The sequence below is a fragment of the Sarcophilus harrisii genome, chromosome 2 (assembly GCF_902635505.1).
Source record: "Sarcophilus harrisii chromosome 2, mSarHar1.11, whole genome shotgun sequence".
NCBI lineage: Eukaryota > Metazoa > Chordata > Mammalia > Dasyuromorphia > Dasyuridae > Sarcophilus > Sarcophilus harrisii.
In genome coordinates, this window is record NC_045427.1 from 235,964,456 (window position 1) to 235,978,752 (window position 14,297).

The window sequence follows — 14,297 nt, forward strand, 5'->3', positions numbered from 1 at the left end:
TAGGAGAATCTAGCTAGCTAGAAGTGATTATAATAGACAAAATGCCTAAACAAAGATAGTGGCATTAAAATGGAAAAGAGAAATTAAATGGGAAATAGTGTCAAGATAGAATCAACTGGGCTTTGCAATTCATAGTTTGATAGGGATTGAAAAATGAAGAAAAAGTGGAAAAAAATCATTCTGGGGTTTTCTAGTCTAAATGGTAAGAAGAAAGAATGGTAGTAGAATGATTCTTGTTTTACATTCTGCAAAACAAAAAAGTAATAGCAAGCTAACAACATGTGAACTATTTCTTTCTGGACTTCAATGAAAATATTCAAAGAACAGACTAATAATGATATATTTATATAGTGCTTTTTAAGATTTGCAAAACATCACAATTGTGTGAGTTGGGTTAGTACACATACTATTAGAGTCATTTTATACATAGGAATGCTGATGCTCTGAGATATTTAGTGTCTTGCTGATAGTCAAACAGCTATTAAGTGTCTGAGGTAAGATTGGTAGGTGTCTGACCTCAAGTCCATCAGTCTTCCCACCATAGAAATCAATAGAAGAGCATATTGTTTCAGAAAGATGAAGAAGTATTCATATTAAAGAAATGCTGTTAAATTTGGTAATTAAGGAATCAGTGATAACTTTGGAGAAAGAAAAACTTTTAGTAATATGATGGGGAAGGGAGTTGAGGTAATGAGAAAATAGTTAGCCAAATATAGGCTATTTCTTTTAGAAGATTATAGAATAAAAATTTAAAAAAAATAGTGTGTGGGTTGGTAAATCCAGAGAAGGGACTTATTTCATTAGGACTGGAGAACTTTAAAACTATTTATTTTTCTCTGAAATTGTTTTATATTCAGCCTCACTCTCCCTTTGCCCCACTTCTGTTATTCTTGCCAAAATGCCCACCTTACCCATAAGTTTTTCTAAGGTTGGACAGTAAATGTTGCAATGGAAAATTTAGTCTTAACCATGACATAAGGTCTTTTGTTCAGTTTGACTAAAAAGAATAGATGGGGTGATTTTTTTTATATTATTATAGTGATGGATAACTTTCTTTTAAACACTAGAATTCCAGGGAAGCTAGCTTGAATTCTGTGGGACTTTTTAGCAAATAGAATTTCTGGTAAATTTTGTAAACTTTTTGTTTTTACACACATACACACATTTTAAGCTTTGTGAAGCTATTTTTTAATCCAAATGTAGTGAAAAGAACACTTAACTTAGGGGTAGAAGAAACAAAAACTTCATCTGTCACTCACTATTACCATAGGAAAGACACAATCTCTATGCTTAAATTTTCTCATTTATAAATTGAGGGAGTCGGACTCAATGACCTGCAAGGACCCCATCAACTCTAAATCCATAATCATATGATTCATAGATAAAGCTCAGTGAAAGTTATTAATCCTATTTAAACCATTAATATCTGGCTATTGAAGTTGAAAGAGTCACTGCTGCTCAAAATTTTGCTGATGAAGTTTTTTTTTTCTTTCATAAATCAAGTGTGGAAGCACACCAAAGGTACTAAGAAAGAATATTCAAAAGTAGGATTATCTCTAAAAGTATGTACACACACACACACACACACACACACACTCCAAACTTGAATGGCTTTAGATTTTTGTTTGTTTCAGAACGCAGTTTCCCAAATTATTTTATCCATTTCATTTCATTGGGATTGCAGGTTCATTCCAGTCCAATTTCAAAAGCCCTTTTCCGAATTGAACTTTGAAAATTCATTTATTCAAATATTCATTCATTCAACAACATTATATATATGGCTTCTAAAGTAGGTTGCTTTCTTTTTTTGATTATATTTTTATTGTATTTACAGACTTTGGTTTAAATACTGACAATACTTAAAATAAATCATCTGTTATTTTAAAAAACAACAACAACAACATTGATAGCCCTTCTGTGCAAACCAGTATACAAAGATAGATATATCTGTTAGCGTTGCTGTCTTCCATGGATTTGTGATCAGAACCAGTCATCATTAAAATAATGGAAAACAGTTCAAATATACAAATCTATTATTGCAAATGTCTAACTACTACGGGGGGGTGGGAGAGACAAAGCAAAGCAATGGCTGGTGAACTATTGATATCATTTTTGTATGTGTGGGATAGCACATTACTTAGTATATTAATCTCTGTTTTGTGATTTGTAAGTTCTACTTCAATAAGGTCAATAAAAGAAGGGACATTTAAAGTTATAGCTAGAATCAGCATTTTAAGAAAATTTATTTTGTTAAGAGTTACTATAGTTACTAGCAAAGCATATACTTTAATTGGTTCTCCTTTTAAAAAGATGTGCATAGAGGACTTTTGTAGACACTTGAATTTCATTTTCTAATTTAGAATGAAAACTTTTACTAAAATAAGGAATATTAATTTGTTCCCAAAAATCAATTGTATTATTATAGTAGAAAAGTGTGATTATAAAAAGATTATTAAGTTGTACTGAAAATTAGATTAATATTGAAAACAGCAATCTGATTTGTGCACTTTCTTCTGCTACTTGCAATTTTCACTCCAGAAAAGGAATTCTTAATTTTTTTGTGTGTGTTGTAGACCTTTATGGTCATCTCATAAAACTTATGGATCTGAATGGTGTTTTTAAATGAATAAAATAAAATACATGGGATCATAAAAAAAATCCAATTGTATTGAAATAGAGCTATAAAACCATTTTTCAAAAAGAAATTCACAGTCCTCAGGTTAAGAAACCCTATTCTAAATCTTTCAAATGATTTTTTTTAACTCCCTGACAGATCTTGAAGCAAGATCTTGATTCTTTGTTAGGGATGCTTAGGGATGAGTTTATGCTTTGGGTTAAGAGTTAACCTAAATGATCTCTGAAGTCCCTTTTGATTATAGAATTTTATGAATCTATTAAAAATAATTAATTTTCTATTTTGCAGTTGGAGCTAAAATTCTGCTAAGTAATAGAAAGAATGTTTCTTTTTTTCTTGTTTTTCCTGGGCTTATATGTGCTGTTTCCTATATGTATTATTAGGAGTATTATGTTAGTTTGCTGCTCTAGCCTATGGAAAAGCATATGGGTATATTCTCTCAAGTCCTATGAAAACAATTACTTCAAAATAAATAAATTGATTAATTTTAAAGTAACATATACAGTAACTACTTTCCCCCACTAAAAAGGGGGGGGGGCTTTTAAAATTCAAAATTTTAGAAAATAGGCAGACAAAATTCCAGTCTAAAAATCCTTAAACAGTGTCCATTTACTACAACAATTAAGTAAATCTCATCTTTCACTTTGTATTAGGTAAAAACAGAAAGTCAAACATACCACAAACTAGCTTGTTTGTCTGAAGTATTGGCATCTTTTGTTTACCAGTAAACTCTCAGTTCCACCTGTTGTCATTTATTTACAAAGTAAATGCTTTATTTGTTAATCAGTGGTTAGTGATAATAAAATTTTGGTGAAACCAACACTTTAAAATATTATATGAAATGGTTGGTCTGCTTATTTAGCAGCAGGAATAATTAACACATTGACCTTGCTATTCACATTCTCAACAAAAGCATCTTCTTTATACTTTACAGTGCTATTGAGAATAGAAATAAAATTTTGATGTATTCATTTTGTGATGGTAATAGTCATACATGTGTTCTCCTACTGACACTAGGCTAAGAATGTCTACCCCTAACTAGCTGAAACCAGATTGATCTGATTTTCTCATCTTTGGTCAGTTTTCTGTTGGTTGAGTTCTGGCTTTTTGCATCATGTACATGTAGTTAATTGATCTCTTTTGTTATATTTTTGATTTTGTGATTTTTTTTTCAGTATTTTATCCCCCACCCAAAAAAATGTAAAAGTTATTTATACTGTATATAACTTGTGCATAACTTGTTTGTATATTTCCTCTCCCATTAGAATTGTGAGCTTTTTAAGGGCAAAGACTATGTTTTTACCTTTCTTTGTATCTCCAGCACTTAGAATAGGATTTGGCACATAGTAAGAGATTAATAAATGCTTGTTGACCGACTAACTCCTCAAGAGCCACACTTCAGTAACTGTTGGCAGGATCATAGCAACTGTTGCTGTGTGGAAGTCAAACATTTCAAGGATCATCTAAGCCCATAATTAAATCAGAACAGTTATACTGCAGTAAAAAGGAAAGTGGTGTTAAAAATTAAAACAACAACAACAAAACATTGGGGAAATTATTGCTTCAAAACAGCCTAATTAATTTTCAGAAAATAAGCAAAAACCTTGAGAAGAAAGTGGAAACTGGAGGAGTAGTTGTTGATTCTTCTGCAGAAGACTAATGAAAACAAACAATTGCTAACCATTTCTATAAAGGGGGACAAACCTGTCATGGGCAAACAATACAAGAACTGGAGTACTGAAGATTGGTAAAAGTTTGCTTTTTTACTGATGAAACTCACTTCTTAATTCAAAGATTGACTAAGAAGTTAGAAGTTCAGGTCTGGCCTATAAAATACGGACATTTCCACAGACTATGAAACATAATCTGGGGGGGAAAAAGTGTTTGGAAGATTCTTTTTCTTCTGGGCCTGGATATTTGTCCCCATTGAGGGAATAATAAATTTGATTAAATATATTGCTAAACTGAGAAGCAGAACTTTTCCAGAATTATCAAAATTTCCAAATAGAGATGGAAAACCTTTTCATTTGACCATGTCTTATTTTCACCAAAGATTAAGAAATTTACTCAATAGCTAGAGATAAAATGCTTCATTGACTTGGAAAATCACTTGATTTAAACCCAGTTGCAAATGTAGGGGCTACAACCAGGACTAAACTTAAGAAAATGGAATATTTATCAAAAGTATACTTAATATTCAAGGTGATAAAAAGTGTGGCTTCATGATAAAATTTACCACCTAGATGCCATACTGACTATCCACTCTTCATATCCCTTATATCCACTCTGTTTTTCAGTTTGGGCAATTAAACCTTTACAATATCTCCCTCTCTTGTGTGACAGTGCCACTACCAATACTCATCACCTTATACCTGAGCTATTCTATTTGTCTGGTTGGTCTTCCTGCCTCAAGTTTTTCTCCACTATAGTTCATCCTCTATTCAGTTGTCAAACTGATCTTCCTAAGATAAAAGTCTGATCATGTCACCTCCCCCTCTTTATTCCATTACATTCCATTGATTCCCAGTCATCTCTGAGATCAAATATAAAATCCTCTGGCTTTTAAAGTTCTCCATACCCTGACTTCTTCCTATTTTGCCAGTGTTTTTCATCATATTCCCCTCCACTTACTCTGTGATCCAGTGTCACTGGCTTCCTAGCAGTTCTCATCAGATGAGATACTACATATTCCAATTCTGTGCATTTTCACTGATCATATCTTTCTCATCCCTGTCAGATTGGCAAATATGGCAAAAGAGGAAAATGGCAATTATTAGAGAGGCTGTATAAGAATATATGCTAAAAATTGGTCTAGTAATTTTGGGAAACAATTTGGAATTATACTCGGCAAAAGTCACTAAACTTTTAATACCTTTTGACTAGCCACAATTTATGAAGGACAAGAAAACAGTTGAGTGACCAAAAATTGGAAAATAACTAGGAAAATTGTGGTATATAAATAATATTATCTTATCATAAATGATAAATAGGATGGATTCAAAGAAACCTGAGGAGTCTTATGTGAACTGATATAGACTGAACAGAACCAAGAGAACAATTTATTCAGTGACCACAATTATGTAGAGAAAATTAGTTTGAAAGACTTTATGACTCTTGACAATTCAGTGACTAATCATAATTTCAGAAAACTGATGGTAAAATTTGCTTCACACCTCTTGAATGAAAAGTGATGGACTAGACGTGCAAAATGAGATATGTTTTCTTATAAGGCAAATATGTTGATTGTTCTCGACTATAATTCTGAGGCTTTGAGGTTAAGGGAATAAGAAGCTGGTAGAAATTTATAATGATTCAAAAAAGAAGAAGAAGAAGAAAATTGAGTCAATGAAACATTTCAAAGTACACAGAAGTGAGCAGAAGGAAATCCAGAACGAATGCAAACAAGCATGGAAGTTTTGTTGTTATGATGTTAATTAAAATACATTTTTAAAACACTTTAAGTAACAAGTTGTAACAAGTTCATTGTTTCACATGCAATCTTCTATTGTTTTTCTATTGAAGTATTTGTTTACTGGTTTTTAAGTTCATAATAAAAAGAAAATAAGTATAGGCATGCAGTCACACCTGAAATTTCCAAAAGGAATCCATTATGTTTTCCTCCTGTTCAAATATGAACACAATTTATTTTCACAGTATGGCCCAGATTCATTTACTGATTGTCAAACTGTGTAGGTTGCCTCCAATGACTGATCATAATCTAGACGAAAGACCTTTTTCCTTCATTCAACTTGGGTTTTTCTATATGGATATTTAGGTCATACTCTTTAAAGTAACTATGGATGCCATTGTTACAGAGTTTAATAAAATCAGCATAATGTTATTTACAAATAGGGATAAGGAGAGGATCTCACATATTTAGGAAATCCATCTTGGGCTTAGAATCTGTTTTCTGGACTTCCACTATGACAATGGTGAACAACTTTTATGAGCTTATGTCTACCAATATAATATATCACCTGATATTAATAATCAGAAGATTTATAAAACAGTGTATCCAATGAATGTTTCAAAATATACCTCAAAAGATGTAACAATAAAGTTAGTTTTATTTGATGACTCCTTGATTATTTTTTCAAGTAAAGTCTGAGATTTTTTTCTCTATTTTTGGTATCTTTGCCTCTTTCTTCTATCTTGAAAACTGACCTTTTAATGCCCTTAAAGTTATGTCACTTCTACCATAGCTCTCCTCTGTGTATGTTTGATTTCATTTAACTGCTTTTTCCACCTTTGTTTTCTTCTATATCATATCCATTTTATTTAACAACATATAACAAAAGAATTTGTTATAAAAATTTCTTGTCTCAACCCCTTCCAATTTAATCCTTGAATACCTATAGGATAATTTTGTTTAGTCAACTTTCATCAATTTTTCTTTAAATTTTTTTTCCCCTTAATGCTACTCACTGATTTGGGAGGAAATATAGCTAATATTCTTTAAATATCCTTCTCAATAAGATTTTACCAATGAATTTGTATCTTAAACTGGCACTGCTCTTATTAGATGTAGTTTTCCATTTGTTAAGAAGACCAAATATTTGCCAGCAGAGGTGATTCCTAGGCTCTTTTGGCCTCCTCATTGATGTCTCTCTCTCTCTCTCTCTCTCTCTTTGCTGTCTTGTTCAGTTCTGTATGAAATCAGTATCAATGTCGTTCCCTTCATCTATTTTCCATTTTCAGCATCAATAACTTGTTTGAATATATTAAGTTGGACTTGTTTTAATTCTATGCACTATCCTTTATTACATTTTTTATTTTTTTTCTCCTAGTTTTGTATTACTTTCAGTATTTACCCTACCAATGTGGTAGTGTACTTGTTCATAGCTGACTTGGTAATGAGTAACTTCCTATCTATGAAAATCAAATCAATTTCTTTTTCATGGTGTTATTTGATGCTTACCACATTCCTTATACTTGGTTCTCACCTCTGGATTATCTTCTTGTGTGCAAAAAAGAAAAAATAATAATGAACTACTGAAAAGGATGATTGGCAGAGCACAACATCTGACAGTTTCTATCATATAAAAAAGCTTCAGAAATTATTCCAATTTCATTCATTCACTGACTTTCTGAGGAAGAATGAATTGAGTGCAAAGAAGATTATCACTAGTAGGTGAACTTGGAGAGGGATTCTTTAGCCATAGAAACCTATGAAGCAAGGGGAAATACAAAATGAGCTTTAATATTCTTCAATTTCAATCCACTTTTTTTCAGTGACAGTGGCAGTGAGTGTTAATAGTAATACAGTTTTTAGACCATATATAAACATTAATTTAACTATTGATACTCTAAATGTGAGGTCCTAATCCAATGATTAATGACTAGACATCGAAACAGGTATTATCTTTAGTTGATATATCTTTTTGCTTGAGAAAAAGATCAAGTATTTGCTAGTAGAGGTGGTTCCTAGATTCTTTCAGTACAGAGGAACATAGTTGTATCAATTTTGACGTTCTTGCTATAAATTAAACTAGAAGACAAAACAAAGTTTCAGCTAAATGCAAGACTAGCTCACAAGTTCTCCTTACAAAGATTAATAAAAGTGTTACCAGAATTGCTTTTGTTGCCCAAGGGCAATAAGATACATCATTTTAGTGGACATTTGCTCATATTGCAGTGCTTATAATAAATATTTACAAAAACACCACGGTGAAAATAATTGCAACATATATTCCAAAATTGTTTGCAGAGTACAGGGAGGATTGTATGTGCAGGAGGAGAAATGAAGGGGAGAAACTTCCCTGACAATCAAGTTTTTCAAAAGAGATAAACTGTTTTGTGAGTCATAGGTTCCCCATCACTAGAAGTTTCAGGTAAAGGTTATATAACCATTTGTTGGGAATATTACAATGATTCCTCTTTTAGTACAGGCTGAATAAGATGACTTTTGAAATACCATCAAACTCTGAAATTCTCTAATTCTATGAAAATGCAGCTTGGTGGTTAGAGCAATGAATCTGGAGTCAGAGAACTTGAGTTCAAATTCTAATTCTGTCACTCACTTATGTGTCTTTGAGCAAGCAAATTGATTTCTCAGGATCTCAGGCTTGGAATAACTGGTCTTAGATGTCCTATCCAGATCATCTGTGACTCTTATACTGAATGCTTATATCTAAGTATATTATATCTAAGTATTTGCATTATGATTTGGGTTTTGGACTGATGTTAACATAATTTTTTAAGTTACTGTTTGTCATTTGGATCTAAATACATTGTATTTGTATATTATACCTTTTGCAAAGACAGAAAAGAGGTTATTTGAGCATAAATAGAAAAGTATAGAAACAAAGTATCTGATATACTCTTTTATAATAATAACTGAATTCTTTGTATCAATCTTTTCAAAAGATGTCATTATTGAGCTTAAACTATATGCTTACCATTATACTGGATGTTTTAGGGAATTCAGAAATGTAAGATATGGTGCCTATGTTAAAAAAAAAAAAAAGCAAAAAAAATGTAATGTAAAATTTAGTTAGGGAAACAAAATTTATCCAAAATAATTAAATAATGACTAAATTTCATGGTCATCTACTTCAGTGATTCTCCAAACAACCCCCTAAATTTTGTTGCCCCTTGATCCATTGCACTTACCTAGCTAGTCTCCAACCCTTCTGATTTCTGATCATCTATCTGACTTATATGTATTCACCTTACTTCTAAGGCTATTAAGAGTTACCAGAAGTCTCAAAATTGATCTTATTTCAGTCACTACAAAATCACACCATATTATGTAGGATGCGATCTCATTGCTACTTTTCAGTTCTTTGAGGATACTCAGTGATTCTGTTTTGTTTTCAATAGGAACTAATGCAAATATTTCTCTCTCTTTGCCTTGAAAGTAAAGGACTCACTTGTTTTAAATAAGAAGATTATAAATGTCAATCTTGAAGTTTTCCACTTTTGTCTACAACTCAAATTTATCCAAAAATCAGTATGAAAACAGCAGTAAACAGATAAGGGATTTGGATTCAGAGGATACAGTTTCCAATTCATGTTCTGTTATTACCTACATGAGACTGGCTAGATAAGTCAGCTTCTCTGGACCTGTTCAATTTTGATGGTGGAAAAACTTCATAAAAACATAAACATGCATATAAATAGGAATAGTTTAGAAACTGGCTTGACTAAAATGAAGTGTTTGTTACAGAGTAGTGGGAAGTAAGGCTAGATATATATAGAAAAAATATTAGCCTGTAGAGAGCCTTCAGAATCCCCTAGAGGAATTTATACTTAATTATTTAGGCATTAGAAATATATCATCGTTTCTTGAGTAGGGGTGACCATGTCTTTTCCCCAAGATGCTAAATTTAGAGGCCATTGGTAGTCTTTGTAGGCTTTTATGATTATTAATATAAGAGTTTAGTATTTAATAATCAAGAATAATGAGGTAAAATAGGAAACTATAAATGACAGACTGAAGAGAATCTCTCAACATCCCTCTCAACTGAACTTCATGTTTCTTTCTTTGGTGTGATGTTTAAAAAATTCCTATGTTGAAAATATCCTAATGATGGCTCTGATTAAAGCAACTAGGATCATTAGTCTGGCTATGATGTACAAAATGACATCAAGAAATGGAGATTCCTACCTTGGATCCTCTTCAGTAGTAACTGAGATATTTTGTGATGAGGGTCTGAACTAACATTGTGGCTAAGGAAATAATGGAAGAGACAGTAAAAATCTGAGAGTAATTTGGGAAAATGAAATGATAAGATTTGGCATATATATATATATATATATATATATATATATATAGGGATTGCAAGAAGTTTTCAGAATATAAATCCTTTGAGTTTACGATCTGTTATATTATCTTCATATTTGCAACATGAAACATGGTAACTTTCCTGGAATAGAAATTCATTAAATATTTACTTTCTTCATTTGAATAACCATTATATTCAGGCCTGTATTTTCTCTTGTCTAGATTATTGAAATAGCCTCCTAATAGGTCTTCCTGACTCAAGTCTATCACATTCCTAATATACCCTCTACTCAAATGCCAAAATAACATTCTTAATGGACAGGTCCAACCAACCCTGTCAATTTGTGTTAAAAAAAATTTTTTTTAATCTCCCTAATTACTTTTAGGATCAACTATAAATACAAATGTCTCTTTGACATTTTAATGTCTTCACTACCTGGTTCTCTAATCTATCTTTCCATGGTTACAATATATGTGTTTTTTGTACTGTCCTTTGTATACTTTTATGTGTCAGTCACATCGAGCTCATTGCTTTTTCTCCTATATAACATTCATCTTCTAACTCTCTCCCTTTGCACTAACTTTCTCCCATGCCAGGAATGTACTTCTTCCTCATATCCACATCTTGAAATTCCTAGATTCCTTTGAAGCTTTACTTCTATTATATGAAATATTTCCTGATTCCTCAGGCTTCTCCTTATTTCCCACCTGGCAGCACTCAGTTTGAACTTTTGACTTCTGCATCATTACTCCCCCTCCCCCCATTAAATTCACCATTGGGCAATATCATCATCTTGCAAGAAACACTCTTTTTACTCACATCTTATCAATACCCTCTGCTCCTCTGATTGGAAGGTGGAGTATAAAATCTTCCATTTAAGGAGAAAGGACAGACATCTCATCTCCCTCTCCCACATGGCTTCTGCACTCAGATTTTCAAAATGCTAGTGCACTGGGTCCTTCTCTCCACCTCCTTTAACTTTCTTTTATGGATTGTCTTCTCTCATTAGACTAAGCTCCTGGAGGTTAGGAACTCTTATTCTTATTTGTATCTCCTATACATAGCACAGTTTCTGGCACATAGTAGACAATTAATAAATGTCTATTTGACTGACTAATTCAATGATGATTCCCTATCTTATTAAACCTTCCCCAAAATTACCTTATCTACACTTTATAAATACTTATAATTAAGAACACATATGTGCATGCTGTTTTACCAAATATAAAAACTCCTTAAGGAGTTTTCTTTTTTTTATTCCCAGTCTAACACAATGCTCAGCACATAACAGATAATAAGTGATTATAATAAGGGATTGATTGGTGGATTGAATTGAAAGAAAAATTGGATTTAATTTTAACGTTTCTAAGTTGATGGTAAGCAAAAGGCAAATTGGTGGTGCCATTGACAGAAGGAGGTAGTTATCAAAAGGAGATATGGAAAGGGGAGGGAGAGAAGAAGAGATTTTAAATTTTGTGTTTTTCAAAATAATGGAAGAATATTTTAGTGGAGTAGTAACTAATTAGATACACAAAACTAAGAGTTAGTATTAGAGTTGTAGATGGAAGTCAGCTGCAAAAAAGTAACATTTGACTCATGAGAGTAGATAATTGAGTTCACTAAAGGAATTCATTGAGAGAAGAGCTAGAGAGCTAAGGCAGAAACTCTGAGAGACATCGAGAAATAGGCAATAGGAAGAGAAGATAGGGAAATAGAGTAACTTATTCAAGAAACATCAAGTTGTTAAGAGGTAACTAGGAGAGAATTTCAGATCATGCCCTTGAAAGTTTAATGGAAGCCAATCTAGAAAAGACAAGGATAGGGGCTGTACTAATTTTCAAATGTGTGAAAGTATTTTCAATCTCTTTTTAACTATTGGTTATTTCTCTGCTGCCTACATATTTTTCCCTGCCCTGGTCCTCATTTAAAAATTTGTTTTCACTTGATCCTACCATATTTACTTACTTTTTTTTTTGCTGAGGCAATTGGGGTTAAGTCACTTGCCCATGGTCACACACTAGGAAATGTTAAGTGTTTGAAGTCAGATTTGAACTCAGTTTCTCCTGACTTCAGGGCTGGTGCTCCATCTACTGTGCCACCTAGCTATCCCATCCTACCATATATTCAATCTATCTTCCTACACCTTTCCTCCATTTCTCAGTCAAACTTCTGGTAGGAAAAAGTCTAGTTTCATTGGATACTTCAATTTCTTTAAGAGGTGAAGCATCCAATGATGCTTCGATTTCTTTACCTCTTACCCACTTCTCAGTCCCTATATCCTGGCTTCTGACCCCATCACTCAATTGAAACTATTCCCTGTAAAATTAACAACGATGTCTTAATTGCCAAATTCAATAGTCTTTTCTCAATTCTCATCCTTCTTGATTTCTTTCAATATATGGCATTATTGACCATTCTCTTCATTCTGGATTTGTGTAATATATTGGTCTCTTCTAATTCTTCTACCTAGCTAGTGTTCTTTTTCCATCTTCTTTTTAAGTTGCCAGGAGCAGCTAGGTGGCACAGTGGATAAACCCACCAGCCCTGTATTCAGAAGGTCCTAAGTTCAGATCTGGTCTCTTCCTAGCTATGTGACCCTGGGCAAATCACTTAACCCTGATTGCCTCAGCAAAATAACAATAATAATAATACATGTATATAAGACAATCATCCAGATCTCATTTCTAACTTTGGGTGCACTCAAGGGTTTGTCCTGAGGCCTATCTTTTCTCTACAGTCTTTATTTTAATAATCCAAACAGCTTTCATTATCATTTATAGCAAAATTCTTCACAGATCTATATATCTAGCTGTGGTCTTTCTTGTGAGTTCCAGTCTTACATTGTCAACTAACTTTTGAAGATTTCCCTGAGGACATATTCTAAGCATCTCAAATTAAACATTTCTAAAACATAACTCATTATCTGCCTATTTCTGTTGAGAGTACCACTAATCTTCTAACTACTACAACTCTCTTGTATAGGACATGCTCCTGTCACCATTATCTTTGTGCAGACCATCTCTCATGCCTGGAATATGATCCCTTTTCACTTTTACCTACAACAACACCTAGTTTCCTTTCCTATTTCCTTACATGCCATGTTCTACATGAAGAATTTCCTGATTATTGCAGCTGTCAGTTTTGTTGTTTCTCATATTGCTTTAATTTTTAAATTTTTTTAAACTAGCAAACAATTATTTTCTTTATCTCCTACTCATCTTCAATTGAAGACAAAAGAAAGAAGAAACCCCTTTTTACAAATATCCATAAGCAAACAAAACAAGTTAGCTAGAATTTGTGTCTCATTTTGCATCTTGGATCTCTCCCTTTTCTTTCAGGAAGTAAGTTTTCATGCTTCATAGTGGCTCTTCTAGATTCCTGGTTGGTCATTGCATTGATTAAAGTTCTTTTTTTTTTTTTTTTAATAGCTTTTTATTTACAAGTTATATGCATGGGTAATTTTACAGCATTAATAATTGCAAAACCTTTTGTTCCAATTTTTCCCCTCCTTCCCCTCACCCCTTCCCCTAGATGGCAGGTTGACCAATACATGTTAATATGTTAAAGTATAAATTAAATACAAGATTAGTATACATGTCCAAACAGTTATTTTGCTGTACAAAAAGAATCGGACTTTGAAATAGTGTACAATTAGCCTGTGAAGAAAATAAAAAATGCAGGCGGACAAAAATAGAGGGATTGGGATTTCTATGTAGTGGTTCATGGTCATCTCCCAGAGTTCTTTCCCTGGGTGTAGCTGGTTCAATTCATTATTGCTCTATTGGAACTGATTTGGTTCATCTCATTGTTGAAGATGGCCATGTCCATCAGAATTGATCATCATATAGTATTGTTATTGACGTATATAATGAATTGATCAAAGTTCTTAAGTCTTTTTCAATTGTTGGTCTTCTCATTTCCAAAATATAGAGAGA

General features: G+C 32.6%; 1 long non-coding RNA gene across 1 annotated transcript; it reads right to left on the reverse strand.

Moving 5' to 3' along the window:
* Nucleotides 1-6,405: 6,405 nt before the first annotated feature.
* On the reverse strand, nt 6,406-9,455 carry LOC116421521. The gene is made up of 2 exons (XR_004231909.1): nt 9,034-9,455; nt 6,406-7,801 (listed from the first exon to the last, which is right to left on the reverse strand). It is a non-coding gene; the product is annotated as an uncharacterized LOC116421521 (long non-coding RNA).
* Between the last annotated feature and the right edge of the window lie 4,842 nt (nt 9,456-14,297).